The sequence below is a fragment of the Ranitomeya imitator genome, chromosome 1, assembly GCF_032444005.1.
Source record: "Ranitomeya imitator isolate aRanImi1 chromosome 1, aRanImi1.pri, whole genome shotgun sequence".
NCBI classification, from domain to species: Eukaryota; Metazoa; Chordata; class Amphibia; order Anura; family Dendrobatidae; genus Ranitomeya; species Ranitomeya imitator.
In genome coordinates this window covers 929,464,461-929,481,776 of record NC_091282.1, presented here as the reverse complement: position 1 = coordinate 929,481,776, position 17,316 = coordinate 929,464,461, and the positions used below count along the sequence as shown (strand labels likewise).

At 47.0% G+C, this 17,316-nt stretch overlaps 1 protein-coding gene across 2 annotated transcripts in view; it reads right to left on the bottom strand.

Moving 5' to 3' along the window:
* PDLIM5 (PDZ and LIM domain 5) overlaps nucleotides 1-16,710 on the bottom strand; it is a 426,156-nt gene extending 409,446 nt beyond the window's left edge. For both annotated transcript variants that reach the window (XM_069743580.1, XM_069743581.1), the window contains exon 1: nucleotides 16,562-16,710. The gene's annotated coding sequence lies outside the window, so the exon portion shown is untranslated. The remainder of the gene's footprint in view (nucleotides 1-16,561) is intronic.
* Nucleotides 16,711-17,316: the final 606 nt, after the last annotated feature.

Here is a 17,316-nt window from a genome sequence, read left to right as displayed (position 1 = left end):
ACCGGATTCTGAGGCTGAATAGGAGCATGGACCACATCCCTCCTAGACGCTGAGGAGTCCTGTGACCTCCCGTGATGTTCAGCACAAGGGTTCCCATCAGGACAGGAAACCCAACTGAAGCGAGGGAGAGAGGTACCGCCCTTTTATTTCAGTAGGTTTCCTGTCCCGACTGGGCGGATCCCTCTCTCAGGTGTGCTGTCATGGGAGGCGGGAAAAATTCTCTATAATGAGGCAGATGAAGTCACTGTGGATGCCATATGACCCATGATCCTGGGGGTCCGTCTTTTTAGGATTGCACAGTTTTGTGCACTTCTGAAAAAGGACACCGCAGAACAGAGGCCAGAGGGAGTCCAAAGTAAATCTGCTGCCTCATTATAGTGAAAGGATCCCTCGGGTGTTTCATCTGTCACATCACTCAGATTTAGATGGAAACCCCAGTAAGTGGTCAGTGTAGAGTGCCGGATTAATGTGATCCAAATGTTATGTAAAATGTTCTCAGTAAAAGCTTTATCTCAATCCCCCCCAAAAAAAAAACAACAAAAAACGCAAGTCCCCACTCGGGTCCGTCATCCATTAGCGGAAATATAGGGGGCTTCCATGTTACTGATAGCACAAAGGCTCTGGAAAAGCTAAATGGCTTCTCGCTCCCCAAAAGAAATTCAGCAAATTCTCCGCTCTCAAATCCACATGCCCCCTCCCTTCTGAGCTCCAGTGTGCCTAAACCACATTTAGCACCCACATGTTTTGCATTTCTGTAGTGACAAGAGCCCGACTAATTTACAGGTGTGTGTCTCCAGAAGCATGAGCTGGGCATAATGGGTCACTACAACGGCAGTTTGCAATTTCACTCAGCAACATCCACTGCTGCCCGTTTCTGGAAAACACCCATAGAGTCAAAATCATCACTACATCTGTAGATAAATTCCCAAAGGGTTATAATTTCCAAAATGGGGTCACTTGAGGGGGGATTCCACTGTTTAAGCATATCCGTGGCTCTCCAAACGCGACACGGCAGCCGCTGATTATTCCAGTAAATTTTACATTCAAAAAGTCAAATGGCGTTCCTTCACTTCCAAGCGGTGTGCCCATACAGTTGTATTCCTCCACATATGGGGTATCGGTGTACTCAGGAGAAATTGCGCAACAAAATGTATGGAGCAATTTCACCTGTTACCCTTATGAAAATGCAAAATATGGAGCTAAAAAAAAGATTTTGGAAAAATGTGATTTTTTATTTCCACGGCTCTACGTTATAAACTTCTGTGAAGCACCTGTATGTTCAAGGTGGTCAATACACATCTAGGATAAGTTCAATTGTCCATTTTCTCCTGTTGGCCTTGTGAAAGTTAAAAAAAAAAAAAAAAAAATTAGGTCTAAAGTAAAATTTTTGTGAAAGAAAAGTAAATGTTTATTTTTTTTCTTCCACATTCCAAAAATTCCTGTAAAGCACCTGAAGGGTTAATAAACTTCTTGAATGTGGTTTTAAGTACTCTGAGGGGTGCAGTTTTTAGAATGGTGTCACTTTTGGGTATTTTCTGTCATATAGACTCCTCAAAGTGACTTCAAATGTGAGGTGGTCCCCAAAAAAATTAATTGGTTTGCAAATTTTGTTGTAAAAAATGAGAAAACGCTGGTCAAGTTTTAACCCTTATAACTTACTAACAGAAAATTACGTTTCCAAAATTGTGCTGATGTAAAGTAGACATGTGGGAAATGTTATTTAATTAACTATTTTGCTTGATATGACTCTCTGATTTAAAAGGCACAAAAACGGTAATTAGCCTTACCGGTAATTGTATTTCCAGGAATCCATCCTGACAGCACCATTGGAGGACGTCCTTCTTACCCTCAATGGGACAGGAACAACAAGCGGTTAAAAGGACCCCACTCCACCCCCCAGTGATTTTTTTTTAAGTACCACATCTGGATGGATGCAAAAAAGAGAGAGTTTACTAACAGTCATACACCAATGTTACATCACATTAGTCAATAGTATAAACTTGCAGTGGGAGGGAACTAGTAGTACTGTCAGGATGGATTCCTGGAAATACAATTACCGGTAAGGCTAATTACCATTTTCCAGTTCACCACCTGACAGCACCATTGGAGAAATACCAAAGGATATTAACTAGGGTGGGACTACTGCATGTAATACTTTTCTACCCAAAGCTAACTGATCTGATGAGACATCTAATTTATAGTGTCTAGCAAAGGTAGAAAGACTGGTCCAAGTCGCCGCCCTACAAATTTGCTCAGCTGAGGCTCCCCCCTTCTCCGCCCAAGATGTAGAGATAGCTCAAGTTGAATGGGCTCTAAGAATATCCGGGGGATCTTTCCCTTGGTCTGTATATGCTAGGTTTATCATGGTTTTGATCCACCTAGCAATGGTTGATTTTGCTGCCTTACAACCTCTATTTGGACCCCCGTACTGTATGAATAAGTTAGTGTCCCGTCTCCAGCCTTCCGTCGCCCCCAGGTATTTTAGAACAGTCTCCTTAACGTCAAGGTTATGGTAGACCCCTTCTTTTGAGTTTCTAGGGTGTTGGCAGAATGAGGGAAGGATTATCTCCTGGTTTATATCTGTTGAGGACACTACTTTGGAGAGGAAGGCTTAAGACTATCCTGTAGTCAAAGATCTGAAGATATGGGTCCTGAGTGGAAAGAGCCTGCATCTCCCCCAATCTTTTAGCTGATGTGATGGCAATCAAGAATGCAGTTTTAAAGGAGAGATTGGCCATGTCCATATCCTCTGATAATAAGTACGGGGTTTTTACACAGGGCATTAAGGACCAGGTTTAGGTCCCAAGGAGGAGTTGATTTTCTCACCAGTGGTCTCATTCTCTGTGTGGCCCTGGAAAATCTTGCTATCCAAGGATGGGAGGCTAGTGACATATCAAAAAAGACACTAAGTGCTGCAATCTGCACTTTTAAAGTACTAGGTCGGAGGCCCTTCTCAAACCCGAGCTGCAGGAAGTCGAGGATCCTGGGAATGTCAGGTTTTGACGTATCCACAAGAACCTCTCCCAGAAAGGAACAATACCGCTTCCAAATTTTGTTATAAATTGCTGAAGTCACTGGTTTTCTGCTTGCCTGGAGTGTCGTAATGACCTCTTCTGACAGGCCTCTGGATCTTGGGGTTTGCCGTTCAGGATCCAAGCAGATAGGTGAAGAGAGTCTGGGTCTTTGTGGAACTCCAGGCCCTGTAGTAGAAGGTCCTGCCTGTTCGGTAGTAAGATTGGTCTCTCTGTTGACATTCTGGATAGTAGAGAGAACCAGCTCCTTTTTGGCCAATAAGGAACCACCAGGATTACAGTTGCCCTCTCGTCTCGTATCTTCCTGAGTGTCTTCGGTATCAGAGGAAGAGGCAGAAATGCATACAGGAGACCTTCTCCCCAATACTGAGACAAAGCGTCTACTCCTGTGGCTCCATCTAGAGGATTGAGAGAAAAAAAATGCTCTGGTCTTTGCATTTGACCTGGTGGCAAAGAGATCCACCTCAGGTGTTCCCCACTTCTGGCACAGACTGTTGAATATTTCCGGGTTCAGTTCCCATTCTCCGGGATGTACTGGTGTTCTGCTCAAGAAGTCTGCTACTTGATTCTTGGCGCCTTCCAGGTGAACTGCCGAGATGGATTTGAGAGATTTCTCTGCCCATCTGAAAATCTGGTCTGCTAGATATTGCAGCGGTGGATGTTTCGGACCTCCTTGGTGTCTTAGAAATGCCACTGCTCTGACATTGTCAGACAGTATCCTTACGTGTCTGCCCCTGACCTGTGACCTGTATAACACTTTCCAGATCGCATAAAGTTCCCTGTAGTTTGATGATCTTGCAGCAATCTGAGGAGTCCATTCTCCCTGGTAATATGTCTTTCCTATATGTCCGCCCCATCTGAATTGACTGGTGTCTGTGGTAACCGTAACACAGGGATCAAGGATTAATGGAACTCCTTCTTTTAGGTTCTTCGGTGTGGTCCACCAGGTTAGGGATTTCTTTACTGACGGAGAAACAATCATCTTCTTGTCCAGGGAGCTCTGTTTCCTGTTCCAAGACCTCAAAACCTCTCTCTGCAATCCCCACGAGTGGAATTGGCTCCATTTCACACAGGGTATGCATGCCGTCATAAAGCCCAGAATCCTCATTGCTTCTCTTATGGAGGGGGTACTCCTTCTGAATTGGTGTATGTGCCTGATTAAGGCCTCTTGTCTGTCTTCCGGTAAAAAAGATGTTCTGACGTTGGAGTCTAATATGACCCCAAAAAATTTCATTCTGGAATTTGGGACCAGGCATGATTTTTTCCAATTCACAATCCAGCCCAGGTCCTGTAGAATGGAGAGTGTGAAGCTGCAGTCTATCTTGAGAAGTTTCTCTGATCTTGCCATTATCAGAAAGTCGTCCAGATATGGCACTATGGCAATATTCTGGTTCCTTAGATAGGCTACAACTTCCGACATTAACTTGGTGAATATTCTTGGCGCCGAAGCAAGCCCGAAGGGGAGACATCTGAACTGGAAGTGATATATTATTCCTTTGTTCATTATGGCAAATCTCAGAAACTTCTGGTAGAAAGTGTGTATTGGGACATGATAGTATGCACTGCTTAGATCTAAGGTGCACATCACCATGTTTTTGTCTATCAGAGGCATTGTGGACTTTATTGATTCCATCCTGAATCTTTTGTACCGAACCTACCTGTTTAGGGGTTTTAAATTTATGATCGTTCGGGAGTCTCCCAAAGGTTTTTCTATTGAAAACAAGTGGGGGTAATGGCCTTTGCCTCTTTCGGAGATGGGTACTGGGATGATTGCGTCTAACTCTATCAACTCCTGGATGTTTGTCCACATAGAGGAGTTTGAGAGCAGACAGGGTCGGGTTACAACAAATCTTTCTGGGGGACTGCTGGAGAACTCTAGCTTGTACCCCTGAGCAATTACCTGCAGAATCTAAAGGTACCTTGACACATAACGATATTGTTAACGATATCGTTGCTTTTTGTGACGTAGCAACGATATCGTTAATAAAATCGTTATGTGTGACAGCGACCAACGATCAGGCCCCTGCTGGGAGATCGTTGGTCGCTGAAGAAAGTCCAGAACTTTATTTCGTCGCTGGACTCCCTGGAGACATCGCTGGATCGGCGTGTGTGACACCGATCCAGCGATGTCTTCACTGGTAATCAGGGTAAACATCGGGTTACTAAGCGCAGGGCCGCGCTTAGTAACCCGATGTTTACCCTGGTTACCATCCTAAAAGTAAAAAAAAACAAACAGTACATACTTACCTATCGCTGTCTGTCCCCCGGCGCTGTGCTCTGCACTCCTCCTGTACTGGCTGTGAGCGTCGATCAGCCGGAAAGCAGAGCGGTGACGTCACCGCTCTGCTTTCCGGCCGCTGTGCTCACACAGACAGTACAGGAGGAGTGCAGAGCAGAGCGCCGGGGACAGACAGCGGTAGGTAAGTATGTACGGTTTGTTTTTTTTTACTTTTAGGATGGTAACCAGGGTAAACATCGGGTTACTAAGCGCGGCCCTGCGCTTAGTTACCCGATGTTTACCCTGGTTACCGGCATCGTTGGTCGCTGGAGAGCGGTCTGTGTGACAGCTCTCCAGCGACCAAACAGCGACGCTGCAGCGATCCGGATCGTTGTCGGTATCGCTGCAGCGTCGCTTAATGTGAAGGGGCCTTAAGGATTTGGGGATATTTTCTCCAAACCCCTAGAAATTTTTGTAACTGACCTTCCACCTTGATGTCATTTATTTGGCTTTCCTGCACCTGCACTTGGGAAGATGGAGTCTCTACCTTTTCCACCCTTGGTAAAAGACCACCTCCTAGTCTTCCCTTTCCCCCTGTAGTCCATCTTCTGACTAGGTCGGGACCTACGAAAGGGATGGAATTTTTTAGTACTCTCATCAGGGAACCCCTTCTTTTTATCTGAGGCTTTTTCTAAAATGTCATCTAGAATAGGCCCAAATACTTTATTCCCTGAGAATGGCACAGTTTATTTTTTGATTGGATATCCCCTGACCAAGTCTTTAGCCAGATAGCTCTTCTGGCCGCGTTGGACAACGACTCGCTTCTGGCGGCGAAGCGCACGGATTCGGCTGAAGTGTCTGCCATAAAGCCTGTTGCGAGTTTAAGTAAAGGTAGAGATTTGAGAATAACATCTCTGGAAGTCTTAGCATTGAGATGTTCCTCCAAATCATCTATCCATAGATGCATTGACCCGGCTACCGATGTTGCAGCAAAATTGGCCCGTATTATTGCTGCCGAGGATTCCCAGGTTCTCCTGAGCAGTCCATCCGCTTTGCGATCCATTGGATCCTTTAAACCGGAGGAATCCTCAAATGGGATTGAGGTCTTCTTCGCCACCTTTGCTAACAGAACATCAATCTTAGGAACTTCATCCCATGCTTTAATGTCCTCTCGATTATAAGGCAGACGGAGTCTGAAGTCTCTAGGTACCACTAGTCTTTTCTCCGCTTCCTGACATTCTTCCAGAATCATGGAACGAATGGTTATTCACTGGAAAAACCTTTGTGACTTGGGCATGTAAGCCGCCAAACATTTCATCCTGGATTGAGGACTCCTCTGGCGTGTCCTGTAACTGCATGGTGTTACAAACTGCATGAAGAAGTTCATCTCTATCTGCCGCAGAGAAGAGATATCTCTTCCCTCTGCCCAATGATCCGTCTCTTTCTTCCTGGTCTGAATCTTCCGAAATCTCTCCTGCAGAAGAGGGACTTGACTCTCTTGGCCTTTTCCGTGAGGTTTGCGGTTCCGACTGACTTGTCTGGGGAAGATTCAAGCTTGAGATGGATGCCTGAACCTCCTGACGAATCATTGTCCTCATACTGGTTAATAACGCAGTCTGTTCATCACCCACAAGCTTAGATGTGCATGATTTGCATAGAGGCTTTCGACAATTTTCTGGAAATTTAGCAGCACATATCAGGCATTTACTTTTCCCTGATTTTTTTCCTTTTGGGTGCGGGGATGGGAGGCTCTGCCTAGGATAGAGAGAGATACATACGTATACTTCGTAGATAGGGAAGTAGGGGGAAGGGTGAGCATTGTGATATGGCTTAGTAAAGCCCACTCACGTGCCCCTGAAGCTGGTCAGTCCCCTCAGGTCTGGCTGTTTCCTCCATAGTGTGGACAGTTCTAGCCGTATAGCCGAGTGCTCCCTGTCAGGATGGCCGGCAGCATAAAGACCCCCTTAGGCTGTTTATATAGGATTTACATGGTTGATCCTGCCCTCCTTACCGCCGCTGAGGTTGACCACGCTGTAGTGCCTCACCCGAGGCTGGCGCTGCTGCCTGCGCCATTCTCCCTCGCTGGCTGCGGTCGGAAGTGACGTGGCCGGAAGTGACGCGGCCACTGGACCCGGAAGTGGCCGCTTGGAAGCGGTCCCTGACGAAAGCTGCGGCCGCATGCTGGAACCAGCTGCATGATGGAAGCGGCCGCCGCACTCACCCCCCGGCAGACAGGCACCCAAACCGAGAGTCCCCTGAGCGGAGGAGACGGACCCGACCCCAGGAGCAGCGCTACACTGGGGAGGCTGAGGGACCCCCCATAGTAGGTATCAGCCGCAGATGTCTTGCGGCAGGGAAGGGAAAGGCTGGGCCCCCCGATCCCCACCATCTGCACAGCACCGTCGGAGGAAAGCTTGCCGTTCCTATCCGCAGTGGGACAGGAAAAACACTGGGGGGGTGGAGTGGGGAGGGTCCTTTTAACCGCTTGTTGTTCCTGTCCCACTGAGGGTAAGAAGGACGTCCTCCAATGGTGCTGTCAGGTGGTGAACTGGAAATTAAAATTTTGAAAATTGCTAAGTTATTGCCAAATTTCCGTTCTTTTTTTAACAAATAAACGCAAGTCATATCAAAGAAATTTACCACTATCATAAAGTACAGTATGTCACGAGAAAGTCTCAGAATCACTGGGATCCACTGAAGCGGTCTAGAGTTATTACTTCAAAAAGTGACAGTGGTCAGTATTGTAAAAATTGGCCTTGTCAGAAAGGTGAAAACAAGCTTCGGGGTGATGGTATTAAATCTGCACCAAACCTACCCTCAGATTTTGGCTTTTTTTTTCCCCTCAAGAGTAGTGTTATTAGGGTAGGAGTTTTGCTTTTTGAAAAACCACATTGCACAAATGCAAAAAAAAAAAACTCCATGTATGCAACGAATTTATACAAGTGTTTTAAAATGCTGAAAAAATTGTGTGCCCACACAGATTTTTTGCTGCACCACGCAGAGTCTTATATTTAATAATAATTTTATTTATATAGCACCAACATATTCCACTGCGCTTTACAAATTAGGCCGGTTTCACACGTCCAGATAATTCCGGTACCGGAGAAAACGGTACCGGAGTTATCCATTTCCGTGTGCTCAGGTGGCACATCAGTGTGGCACACGTGCGGCAGCCGTGTGCCGCCTGAGGACCACACGGACCGTGCAGGAGAGACAGCGCTACAGTAAGCGTTGTCCCCTGCTTGTGGTGCTGAAGCCGGCATTCATCCCTTCTGTCCTGCTCGGCTGAAAGCAGCACTTGCAGGAGAGAAGGGATGAAAGATCAAGTTTTTTTTTTTTTTTAAATAAAGTTTGGGGGCCACCTCCCACCCCCCGTGCATGTGGTGCTGAAGGCGGCATTCATCTCTTCTCCCCTGCAAGAGAGGAGGGATGAAAGATCAAGGTTTTTTTTTTTGTTTAAAATAAAGTTTGGGGGTCACCTCCCGCCTCCCATCCCCCGTGCGCCCGCCTGCTTGCCGAAAAATACTCACCCAGCTCCTGCGATGTCTGCTCTCAGTGCCGGCAGCCTGTCTTGTGTGAGCGGTCAAGTGGTACCACTCATTACAGTGATGAATATGCGCATATTCATCAGTGTAATGAGCGGTACGTCACCGCTCACAGAGGACAAGCTGCCGGCGCTGAGAGCAGACATCGCAGGAGCTGGGTGAGTATTTCTTGGCAAGCAGGCGGGCGCACGGGGGATGGGAGGCGGGAGGTGACCCCCAAACTTTATTTTAAACAAAAAAAAAAACCTTGATCTTTCATCCCTCCTCTCTTGCAGGGGAGAAGAGATGAATGCCGCCTTCAGCACCACATGCAGGGGGGACAGCGCTTACTGTAGCGATGTCTCTCCTACCGCGGTACGTGCACACGTAGGAGAGTGCACATGTGCAGGACGCTTTGCGGACCGTGCTGCCGAGATAAGCGGACATGTCTCCGTGTTTTCAAAACACGGAGACATGTGAATAGACCTATTCATTTGAATGGGTCTATGTGTTTCAGTGTCTCCGGTACGTGAGAAAACTGTCAGTACACGTACCGGAGACACTGACGTGTGAATGAGGCCTTATAGAGGGGATTGTACAGACAATAGACATTACAGCATAACAGAAATCACAGTTCAAAATAGATACCAAGAGGAATGAGGGCCCTGCTCGCAAGCTTACAAACTATGAGGAAAAGGGGAGACACGAGAGGTGGATGGTAACAATTGCTTTAGTTATTCGGACCAGACATAGCGTAAAGCTCGGGTGTTCATGTAAAGCTGCATGAACCAGTTAACTGCCTAAGTATGTAGCAGTACAGACAAAGAGGCTATTAACTGCATAAAGTGTATGAGAACATGATGCAAGGAACCTGATTATGGTTTAAGTTTTTTTTTTTTTTTTTTTTTTAATGGGCCACACAGGGATAATTAGGTTAATGCGTTGAGGTGGTAGGCCAATCTAAACAAATGAGTTTTTAGGGCACGCTTAAAACTGTGGGGATTGGGGATTAATCGTATTAACCTGGGTAGTGCATTCCAAAGAATCGGTGCAGCAAGTGTAAAGTCTTGGAGACGGGAGTGGGAGGTTCTGATTATTGTGGATGCTAACCTGAGGTCATTAGCAGAGCGGAGGGCACGGGTAGGGTGGTAGACTGAGACCAGAGAGGAGATGTAGGGTGGTGCAGAGCCATGGAGTGCTTTGTGGATGAGGGTAGTAGTTTTGTACTGGATTCTGGAGTGGATGGGTAACCAGTGTAATGACTGGCACAAGGTAGAGGCATCGGTGTAACGGTTGGTGAGGAATATGATCCTGGCAGCAGCATTCAGGACAGATTGGAGCAGGGAGAGTTTGGTAAGAGGGAGACCGATTAGTAGAGAGTTACAATAGTCCAGACGAGAATGAATAAGTGAAACAGTAAGAGTTTTTGCAGAGTCGAAAGAAAGAAAAGGGCGAATTCTAGAAATGTTTTTGAGATGCAATCAGCACAAGAGGCACTGGTTACTATGCTACATGTTATATGGATTGGCGTCCCTATTTCTTGTAATGTCCAGTAGTATGTTTGTTTGTAAACAATTTCTGTTTTTAAATGTATATCTAATTTAATAAAATAATGTAAGGGTATCTACTCCTCTGGTTATTGTTTAACCATTTTTTTTTTTTTTTTTTTTTTTACACAAAAAAAAAATGTATGAGCTTAACTACCTAGAAAATTCAGTGGGTTTTTTTTGTTTGCTGTCAGTAGCAAAAACCTGGTGACAGATTCTCTTTAAGTCAGTGACACGGAGGCCAAGTGTCTTTTTACAATACAAACTAAAATCATTTGTGTTCAAAAAAGTTTGAAGGTTTTCCTAAAGAAAATATATCTTACAAATAGTGATGAGCGAATATAGTTGTTACTCGAGATTCCCCGAGCACGCTCGGGTGTCCGACGAGTATTTTTTAGTGCTCGGAGATTTAGTGTTAATCGCCTCAGCTGGATGATTTACATCTGTTAGCCAGCTTGATTACATGTGGGGATTCCCTAGCAACCCCCATATGCACTTATGCTGGCTAAGGCTTCTTTCACACTAGCGTCGGAATCTACCCGTCGTAATGCGTCGGGGAGAGATTCCAATGCTAGCGTTTAACGCATTGCACAATGGAGGCAGCAGATGCATTTCTCCGGCCCATCCGCTGCCCCATTGTAAGGTGCGGGGAGGTGGTGGCGGAGTTCCGGCCGCGCATGTGCGGTCGGAAAAAGCGGTCCGTCAGGAGCAAAAAAACGTTACATGTAGCGTTTTTTGCTCCCGACGGTCCGCCAAAGCACGACGCATCCGTCGCGCGACGTATGGCAATCCGTCACAAATGCGTCGTCAATACAAGTCCATGGGGAAAAAAACGCATCCTGCAAGCATTCTTGCAGGATGCGTTTTTTCTGCAAAACGACGCATTGTGACGGATTGCAGAAAACGCTAGTGTGAACGTAGCCTAACATTTGTAAATCATTCAGCTGCGGCAAGGAAAGCTAGAACCCCGAGCACTAAAAAAAAATACTTGAAGGGGGGGGGGGGGGGGACTGCACAGTTAAATATCTCAAAGAACTATACGTAACCCAATAAGTAATTCCATTTCCAGTAGTGAAATGTCAAATTCACTTTACTACCTTCCCTAATCTCTGTAGCAAACGACTTATCACACAGCTTAGGTAATACCCTTCTAGTAAAATGCTTCTGGTTGACAAGAGGAAATAGCTTAAAGGGACACTGTCACCTGAATTTGGAGGGAACAATCTTCAGCCATGGAGGCGGGGTTTTGGGGTTTTTGATTCACCCTTTCCTTGCATGCTGGCTGCAATATTGGATTGAAGTTCATTCTTTGTCCTCCGTAGTACATGCCTGCACAAGGCAATCTTGTCTTGTGCAGGCATGTACTATGGAGGACAGAGAATGAACTTCAATCCAATATTGCAGCCAGCATGCAGCCAGCGGGTAAGGAAAGGGTGAATCAAAAACCCCAAAACCCCGCCTCCATGGCTGAAGATTGTTCCCTCCAAATTCAGGTGACCGTGTCCCTTTAATGTTCCTTAGCGGTAACGTCTGAAGCACACCTGCTTTTAAACTTCTTAGTGATCTCTAACCAGCACATTCCCATATTACAACTCATGTTTGCAGAGGCAGAACGAAGAAAACTTCATGTGTCATGTCTGCTGCCCTTTTGACTCCTTTCACTCGCCCACTGACTTTAGTGGCAATTAAAAAGCATGCCGACTTCCCTAGTTGTCACTGGGCTGAAGCTTTCTGTATGTAATTCGCTCCCTTACAGTCAGAGCTCACAATCACATACAAATAATGGGCCGGCCTGCCCGGAAGCCATGGAAGAGACCCAGACTGAATGGAACGAAATAGAAGGTGGTGATGTGATTTGTAAGCAAATGTGTCTGGATGTCTCATATGCATTATAAATAGAAAAGGAACGGGGATTTTCAAAATACCTTTGTAAACTCGCCGTTTTCGGCTGCCAATCACCCCGGTCCGGTGGGTGTTGCCAAATCAATGTCTCTCCCCCCGCTCCTCGGCGTGTCATACGTAACTTGATCTGTGAATAGCACAGATCGCGCTCATTTTTGGCGGTTGCGCAGTGCATTAGGCACTAGCGCATGAGCAGTATGTATTGCCCAACTGTTGGCAAAGTATACAATACATCATTGCGCATGCGCTGGTTTTCACCTGTAACCTCTGTGCCCCGGAATTCAGCATATGAACAATTTGCATATGCTGACTTCCAGGGCACAGAGGCTACAGTGTAAACCCGTGCATGCGCAATGATGCGCTATATGCTATGCCCACAGTTGGGCAAAGCGCTGGCGCGAGATTACATTATAATGCGCAGGCGCAAAATACAACGCCATTGGCGGGAAGAAGTTGCTTAGTGAAAACCCGGAGGAGGTGAGAATCGGAGATTAGCCAACACCCATCGGACCGGACCGGGGTGATTGACAGCCGAAAACGGCGAGTTTACAAAGGAATTTTGGCAGCAAAGGTGGGGAATCAGAGGATAATAAAGGCACTATTGTAAAGCATAGCTCAGGCCCTATTGAACGCTATTTTTAGCTCATATTGAAAATACGGGGTGACAGGTTCCATTTAAAAACTTTGTGCGACAAGCAAGTCGCCAGAAGCCCAACATCGTCTGATTCTTTTGTGACTTGTCTGTCACAGTAGCTTCAAGGACGCAATGCGACTTCATTTATTTGTACTGTGCTGTAGTAGCAGCACCAAGTGAACCTTGGTCATGTGATAGGTGTCGTGGCCAAAGTCGAGAACCAATCACTTCCTGACAGGTCCTCTTTAAAATGTCTGATGCTGCATTATATTTAGTGGCATTTTGTCACTGTCTGGCCGGAGTCATACTAGAGAGGAATACGGACGAGTGCTATGCGAGAAGAAGGAAAAAAAAAAAAATCGTATAGCACTCGGACCACTGTTAATCTATGGGGCAGCACCCATCATCTGTTTTTTTTCTCGGCTGTATTATACGTGCGAGTGAAATCGCAGCATGAAATCATACGTGAAATTGCCAATGCAAGTCTATGGGTATGAGAAAAACCTCGCACACCACACAGACCATCAGTGTGACATCCGTATGGCATCCATATGCAATGCGATTTTAACATGAGCTTTCACATAGAGAGAACTGCTGTAAGTAAAAGCTCATGTTAAAAATGGCATTGGATACAGATGCCATACGGATGTCACACTGTTGCTAGATGGGGGGAATGTAGTGATTGTATTCAGGTTTTTCAATCAGTCCCATTGTCACAGGTGTATAACACCCCCCAGCCATGCCTTCTACACCTACAGACATTTGGGACAGAATGGGTCATCCTAAAGAGATTACTGAATTACCAATGCAACAAGACAGCTCATGATAGGTTTTCCCACAATCATCTGCAAGCTTTTTTATTGAAAAAGGAAACAATTTCAGAACCACAACAACTCAGGCATGAAGCGACCGACTACATAAAGTCACAGAGGGGTCATTACTTTAATAGTCACCCTATCCTTAGAATAGGCCATAAATATCTGATCAGTGAGGATGTGACAACCAGCACCCCCGCCAATCAGAAGTTACCTGTGCCGGCAGCTTTCAGATGCTGCTGAGACACAGCAGCCGCTGTCATTTCTATAGTGACTGTGGACTGTAAATCATCCCTTAAGGTACCTTCACACATAACGATATTGTTAACGATATCGTTGCTATTTGTGACGTAGCAACGATATCGTTAATGAAATCGTTATGTGTGACAGCGACCAACGATCAGGCCCCTGCTGGGAGATCGTTGGTCGCTGAATAAAGTCCAGAACTTTATTTCGTCGCTGGACTCCCTGGAGACATCGCTGGATCGGCGTGTGTGACACCGATCCAGCGATGTCTTCACTGGTAACCAGGGTAAACATCGGGTAACTAAGCGCAGGGCCGCGCTTAGTAACCCGATGTTTACCCTGGTTACCATGCTAAAAGTAAAAAAAAACAAACACTAGATACTTACCTACAGCCGTCTGTCCTCCAGCGCTGTGCTCTGCACTCCTCCTGTACTGTCTGTGAGCCGGAAAGCAGAGCGGTGACGTCACCGCTCTGCTTTCCGGCTCACAGACAGTACAGGAGGAGAGCAGAGAAGCAGAGCGCAGCGCTGGAGGACAGACGGCTGTAGGTAAGTATGTACTGTTTGTTTTTTTTTTACTTTTAGCATGGTAACCAGGGTAAACATCGGGTTACTAAGCGCGGCCCTGCGCTTAGTTACCCGATGTTTACCCTGGTTACCGGCATCGTTGGTCGCTGGAGAGCGGTCTGTGTGACAGCTCTCCAGCGACCAAACAGCGACGCTGCAGCGATTCGGATCGTTGTCGGTATTGCTGCAGCGTCGCTAAATGTGAAGGGGCCTTCATTCAAGTTAACAGATAGTGGACCTGCAGCACCTGCCCTTGGCCACTCACTTCATCCAATCCGATATTGGATAGGTCATTAAGGCAGCAAGGAGTCTGTCTGTATGTTCTTCCCGTGTTTGCATGTTTCCTCCCACACTCCAAAGACATACTGATAGGGAATTTGGATTGTGAGGCCCATCAGGGACAGTGATGATAATGTGTGTAAAGTGTTGTGGAATTAACGGCGCCAAATAAGTGAGTAAAATAAATTAAAAAAAAGGTAGTGGCCAACCTCTTTAAGTGCTGAGATGCGCAATGCAGACTAATTGGTAAGAGCAGAGTTCCAAACCTCCTCTGGCACTAACATCTGCACAGAAACTGTGCTTCCATGGCCAAGCTGCTACATTACCAAGCACAATGCAAAGCGTGAGATGGAGCAGTGTAAGGCTATGTGCACACGATGCGGATTTGCTGCGGATCCGCAGTGGATTTTGCCGCACAGAAACGCTGTAGATCCGCACTGTGATGTACAGTACAATGTAAATCAATGGGCCAAAAAAAAGCAGTGCGGAATTGCTTCGGATTTCAAAGAAGTGCATGTCACTTCTTTTGTGCGGATCTGCCGCTTTTCTGCACCCCTCAGGCTATGTGCACACGTTGCAGATTATTTGCGGTGTTCTAGCATTTTTGCGCTATAAAAACGCTATAAAACCGCAAATAATCTGCATACATTAAGCATCCTATCATTTTTAATGAAATCCGCAATTTCTGTGCACATGATGTGCGTTTTTCCGCATGAAAAACGCATTGCGGAAAAATAATGAACCTGCTCATTAATTTTGCGTTTTTTTTCGCGGTTTTCCCACTGTCTAATGCATTGGGAAATGTCCGTAAAAAAACGCGTCAAAACCGCGCAAAAAAACGCATGCGGATTTCATGCGGAAATCTGCCAGAAATGTCCGGATTTTCACAGGAATTTTCTGCATGAATTCCTGAATGTGTGCACATAGCCTCAATTATAAAAATCCGCAGTTGCAAAAACCGCAGAAAATCCACACAAAATCCACATCAATTCTGCATAAAAAACGCACAAAATCCGCATAAAAACCGTGGCAAATCCACGGCTGCTGATTCTGCCTGGAGATGTGGATTTTGTGCAGAAAATTCTGCACCTCTTTTCCTACGTGTGCACATAGCCTCAAGGCACGACACCACTGGACTCTGGAGCGATGGAAACTTATTTTGTGAAGTGATGAATCACAACGGTCTACCTGGCAGTCGGATGGACGAGCCTGGGCTTGGCGAATGCCAGGAGATGGTTGCATGCCTGATCACACTGTACCAACTGTAAAGGTTGGTGGATAATGTAATGGGGGGGGGGTGCTTTTCAGGGGCCCCTTAGTCCCAGAGAAGGGAGATCTGTGAGAGCCCAGGAGGTCCAGCTCCATATTCCTGCCCATTGATTCAGTGTGGGATGTCCTAGAAGCTGCAGTGTCATGTATAGGTGTCCCATTACTTCTGGCCATAAGTGGGACCTTACACTGACAGATCAGGTTCTATCGGCCCCTATAGTGTGGCGCCGTACAAGCCAGTCTAATCAGTAGTGCCTGCTCCAGAGCACAGAGGACCCTCACTAGACCCCTAATAATAATTATAATGCCGCCTTGTGGGGGAAAGGAATGGAGACCAGAAATCTGGCTCACATCTCACAGCCACCTCCGTACTAATATACATGCATGTCCCCTCACACAGGGTGACAGCAGGCAGCCCCCCACCATCACTGCCTGTCTGCCCGGGAGCTGGGCCAGTCACCACACCCGCTCCCAGGTACCGGCAGCCGGCATGCCCCCAGCACAGTGCCCCCCAGTACAGTGCACCCACCTGTGAGAGCAGGCAGTGCCAGGAGCGGGCAGCACTAATCAGGACTCCGGGACTGGTGACGTCTCCTGACTAGAACTTCCGCCTGTGGTTTATATGTCGGCGACTCTCTTGGGTGTTCTCTTCCTCTCTCTCGTTACTTCACACGGGGACTGTCCATTGCCCCTCCCAGAGAAGGAGGCCGGCGCAAAGCTGACAAGGGCGGGCAGGGAACCTGGGCAGCGCCCCTCACTGCTAGGTGGACGCTGCTCAATGCCCACTGCAGACGCCCCGGACGGAGCTTTACACAGGTCCTTCACGTTCGTGCCTCCTCACACGGGTCCTTCACGTTCGTGCCTCCTCACACAGGTTCTTCACGTTCGTGTCTCCTCACACGGGTCCTTCACGTTCGTGCCTCCTCACACAGGTTCTTCACGTTCGTGTCTCCTCACACGGATCCTTCACGTTCGTGTCTCCTCACACGGGTCCTTCACGTTCGTGCCTCCTCACACGGGTCCTTCACGTTCGTGCCTCCTCACACGGGTTCTTCACGTTCGTGTCTCCTCACACGGATCCTTCACGTTCGTGTCTCCTCACACGGGTCCTTCACGTTCGTGTCTCCCCACACGGTTCCTTCACGTTCGTGTCTCCTCACACGGGTCCTTCAGGTTCGTGTCTCCTCACACGGGTCCTTCACGTTCGTGTCTCCTCACACAGATCCTTCACGTTCGTGTCTCCTCACACGGGTCCTTCACGTTCGTGTCTCCTCACACGGGTCC